The sequence below is a fragment of the Theropithecus gelada genome, chromosome 1, assembly GCF_003255815.1.
Source record: "Theropithecus gelada isolate Dixy chromosome 1, Tgel_1.0, whole genome shotgun sequence".
NCBI lineage: Eukaryota > Metazoa > Chordata > Mammalia > Primates > Cercopithecidae > Theropithecus > Theropithecus gelada.
The window spans coordinates 118929301-118934213 of record NC_037668.1 but is presented as its reverse complement, the minus strand read 5'-3'; the positions used below and the strand labels follow the sequence as shown (position 1 = coordinate 118934213).

The following is a 4913-nucleotide window of genomic DNA, read 5'->3' as shown; positions in this document are numbered from 1 at the left end:
ACCCTGTGGATTTTTCTCTGTAGTCTCTACAGTGACTATTATAGAGCCCAACACATATTAAGTAAATATTTAGAAAATAGTCCATAAAACTAAAAGCCTTGACTAGAGACTCCAATAATGGCTTACTTAGTACCGTATGTATTCTAGATTGTTAGCTATGGCCATATTGGTGCCTGGCAATAAAATGGTGCTGCCATGTGGAACGCAGTTGTTGCCATCAGAAAGCTCATCAGTAGCCACAGCAGATGACTTGCCAAATCAGACAGGGAATGAGGTAGCTAACAGGACCTGTTCCTAAGTACAAATGCCCCCTTAAGAGACTTTGCAGGCATTTTAAGGGTCCTGCAGTAAAAAGGGATGACAAAACCCAGTGAAATCTGGGTTACTTTATTTTTTATATTTGGAGATGGAGTCTTACTCTGTTGCCCAGGCTGCAGTACAGTGGTACAATCTCAGCTCACTGCAACCTCTGCCTTCCGGGTTCCAGTGAGTCTCCTGCCTCAGCCTCCTGAGTAGCTGGGATTACAGGCGCCCGCTACCACACTTGGCTAATTTTTGTATTTTTAGTAGAGACAGGGTTTCACCATGTTGGCCAGGCTGGTCTTGAACTCCTGACCTCAGGTGATTCGCCCGCCTCGGCTTCCCAAAGTGCTGGGATTACAGGTGTGAGCCACTGCACACAGCCAAGTCTGGGTTACTTTAGAAGCTAAGAATACATTTGCGGATGAAGTATCCTCCAGTGTCCTCTATCCCTTGGGAATTTAGCTCAATTACGACAGCCTGATCAGAATATGAATTGAGGAAAATAAAGCTTGACATAGTTTTTGAACTTAAACTCTCTAAGTAATGATGTAGTGGGGCAACTACTAACTTGATGAAAGTCAATTTACCAAAACAGAAGTAAGGGAGTTTAAAGAAATGTCATGCAATTATCGTATTCCATTAGATTCTAAGATACCACTGAAAGGTGTGCCATTATTTTATGAACCCCTACGAAAGAAAAAACTGCTAATTACAAATTATGATTGTAAGACACAATTTGAAATGTTACATTTTTTAGAAAGTGTCATTGAATTGATGAAATATGAATTATAAATACTTCATCTTCTTGTGGTTTGTATGTTATACATCTTAAAAGAAATATTTTAACTCTTAAAAGAGTTATTGTCCTGGGGTGAAAGCAGACTAAAGAGTCCAAATTCCCTTGAGAGGTACATCATCACGGCGGAGTACAGTTTGCTATCAAAGTTTCATGATCCCGTCTGCTGAGATCATATTTATCTAATTCTATGCTCGTCAAGCAAATAAATTGGTGTTCCTAGCACCCTTCTCTACAAAGAGGGAATGTGCTGACCGGTTTGCTTAGGTATTCCATTATGCTTGGCAGTCAAAACTTTTATTGTAAATTAATATATCAGCATTTGATTTACTCATTAATCTCTTATACGTTTCATCTAACTGAGCTTGATCAACTCCAGTTCAACTGATTCTCAGCCTGCAAAGCTAAGAGCCAAACTCTGGAGGAAAATAATACCACAGCATCATCAACACTAGGTGAGGCACCAGTTGAACAATGAGCTGATCTCTTTCTTTGTCAGTTTTAACATGCAAGTTTCATGTGCATGTGAACTCGCAACTTTTGATCCATTCCACCATAAAATATCTGAGAGCTGAGTGTGTTCTATTTACCTTCACATTCTTCAGGGGGCATGCATAATGATACGCTGAGTAGCATAGCAAATGTGTTCTTGAATATTAGATATAATTTTCATTAAATATGTGTATACTAAATCTATTTTGTACTATGTTTTATGAGGCTTTGTTTTAATTGAGATTTGGAGAACTTCATTATCTATTTCCTTATCTCCTCCATTCCCTGGTAAATTGAGAGTTGATTGTACCTTTTTGTCTAGCTCTTTCCTTGAAGTATAAAAGCTATTGAATAGCTTCAAGGAACTGTTTTACTCATCTTTTTCTGACAGTGCCTAGTACAGTACCTTGCATAGAGTAAACGATCAATGAATGTTAGTTGAACTGAATGGAATTATTTATTGCATACCTGCTATGTGTAAAGCTCTGTGCTCAGGTCAGCATGGGACAAAAATAAGTACAAAACTTGGTTGCTGTTTATATCATCTCTCTTTCTACTCCACACATCCTCCCTACCCCCACTCCAATGAACAAACATACTGAACTATTTGCAGTTCCACAAGAGTGACTTGCTTTACAGTTTTGGTATTAGGAGGTTGATCCAGAACTAGTGGGATACTGAGCAAAATCCACACTTGATTTGACTGTATTACTAGTAGATTAATGTTTCATTTCTTTCTTTTTGGTTGGAATTATGAAGTATTGGAATGAGGGGAATTATTTGTTTTTATTCAACACTGAATTGCATTTTGTTTTTGAGCAAGTCATTTGAGACCACAACTTACTTTATGTTTTTTATCAGGTAATTCCATTCACTGGTAATCTGGTAATAACTAATGGATTCATATACTGTGTAAAATATGGTCAGATTTTAACATATTAACAGTAACCACATTATTAAAAAGTCAAAAAATAACAGATGCTGGTGAGGTTGCAGAGAAAAGAGAACACAAATACACTGTTGGTGGGAATATAAATTGGTTCAACTGTTGTGGAAAACAGTGTGACAATTTCTTAAAAAGCTGAAAACAGAACTACCATTCAACCCAGCAATCCTATCACTAGGTATGTGCCCAAAGGAATATAAATCATTCTATCATAAAGACACATGCATATGTATGCTCATTGAAGTACCCCTCACAATAGCCAAGACTTGGAATCAACCTAAATGCCCATCAGTGGTAGACTGGATAAAGAAAATGTGGTATGTATACACCACGGAATACTATGCAGCCATGAAAAGAATGAGATCACATCCTTTGCAGGAATATGGATGGAGCTGGAGGCCATTATCCTTAGCAAACTAATTCAGGAATAGAAAACCAAATGTTGCATGTTCTCTTATAAGTGGGAACTAAATGATAAGAACACAGGGACACAAGGGAGGGAACAACACACACTAGGGCCCACCTGAGGGTGGAAGGTGGGAGGAGGGAGAGGATCAGAAAAAAATAACTACTGGGTACTAGGCTAAGTAACTGGGTCACGAGATAATCTGTTCAAAACCCCTGTGACATGAGTTTACCTGTATAACAAACCTGCATATGTACTCCTGAACCTAAAATAAAAGTTTCAAAATAACAGCAACAACAAAAACCAGTAGCAGCATCTTGCTTTTTCTTTCTTTAAAACATTTACCAGGTGTATTCATTGGAGCATCATGTTATTCACAATGTATTATGAATTTTCTCCCAGAGTCAAACTGTTTTCCACATCTTGACTTTCATTCTCAACTGCGATTTCCTTAAATATTTTGGCATTGAGCCACATAACTCGTCTTTGGATTTTTCCAGTACCTGTATTTTTTTTTTTTTTTCTGTCCATAAGTTTATTGTCTTTATCTGAAAAATCCTCATAGAAAATTGTTTGGTTTAGCTCTCAGCAGCTCACTCCTGAACTCTGAGGAAGTTTGCCTTCATTGAGCTACCCAATCTTTCTTCTGAGCAAGGGACATTTTGGGACGGTTCCACCTCTTCTTTTTAACTTCTTTCTTGGGCTTCTTTTCATAGACTAGACTCTCTCATATAGCAGCATGAGCTTTCTCATACAACTCCTCCATCATGTCTGGAGTTACGCTGTTCTTTATGTATTGAGAGAACTGTTTCTTGAAGCATCTTCATCTTATTCCGTTAAGTAGCACATGTAATCTGAAACATTCTGGCCCATGATGTGCTTCTGGTGTACTTCTGCATTACATTTCTTGCTTTCAGAATCATAACCAGGGAATCATTTAGTACTGTGAGGGATAGACAAGCCTTCATGCACAGCTCCCTTCAGGGCACCAAAACCTTTATTGCCAGTGATAGTTCTGGCAAGACCTGCATCCTAATTGCAGGTAAAGGCACCTGGCTGACCATCAATGCTTACCACATTGTAGTTATCGCCAGTCGCCTCCACTTGGCCTTCATAGATCTTGTCCATGCCAAACCTATTGAGAAGCCTGCGGGCCAGCAGCAGGCCAGTACAATACACTGCAGCATTAATTTGTCAGGTCAACCTTCACACTGTATTTTGGCAGTTCGTGTGCATATGCCGTGCAGACTATCATATCTCCCTCTATACGGGCATAAGCAATCTGACAAATGATATCTCTGTTTGTTACACGAACTATCATCCTGTATTTGGGTGTGTTGTATTTATTTTTATCCTGTATCACCAAGCGTTTCTGAGCATAGTAATCAGTTTTACCCTCTTGTCATCTTCTAAATTTCACTTGGTATCTCTTAAAGTAGGCCTTATTCTTAATAACTTTTACAAACCACATCCTGCAGAACAGAGACCCGCGTCTGCGGCTCAACAGAGACCTTACATGTATTTTTTTTTTTCTTTTTGCATTACTTTATTCAAGTTTTCTGTCATTATGTTTCTCCTATTCATAGACAGTTTTTGAGATCTATTTTGCTTGTATAGCATTTCATCAACTATTACTACTTCTGCTATTATAATTACTGTGATTACTTTTACTGCTATTATGACTTCCACAGTATTACACTTCAGTTGCTGAGTTCTAGTGTAAAAAGCAGCTTCATTAGTGAGACACGTTTTTGATCATGGCTGAGTTCTGAGTGGTTCTATTTGCTTGTGTGTTTTGTCTGCGCGTTAGTCAGTCAGTGGTGCACATTTATGACAGTTATTTTCTTAGTAACTGCTTTTACAGTGATATAATGTGAGAATTTCCATAGTGCATAATATTTTTGTTCTAAGTCCAATAGTAAACTGAGAATGTCCAATTTTAATGGATTCTGCAAATGAAATGATCCAAA

General features: G+C 38.1%; 1 pseudogene; it reads right to left on the bottom strand.

Annotated features, from left to right (window-relative positions):
- Positions 1 to 3521: 3521 nt before the first annotated feature.
- On the bottom strand, positions 3522 to 4435 carry LOC112636592 (annotated as a pseudogene).
- Positions 4436 to 4913: the final 478 nt, after the last annotated feature.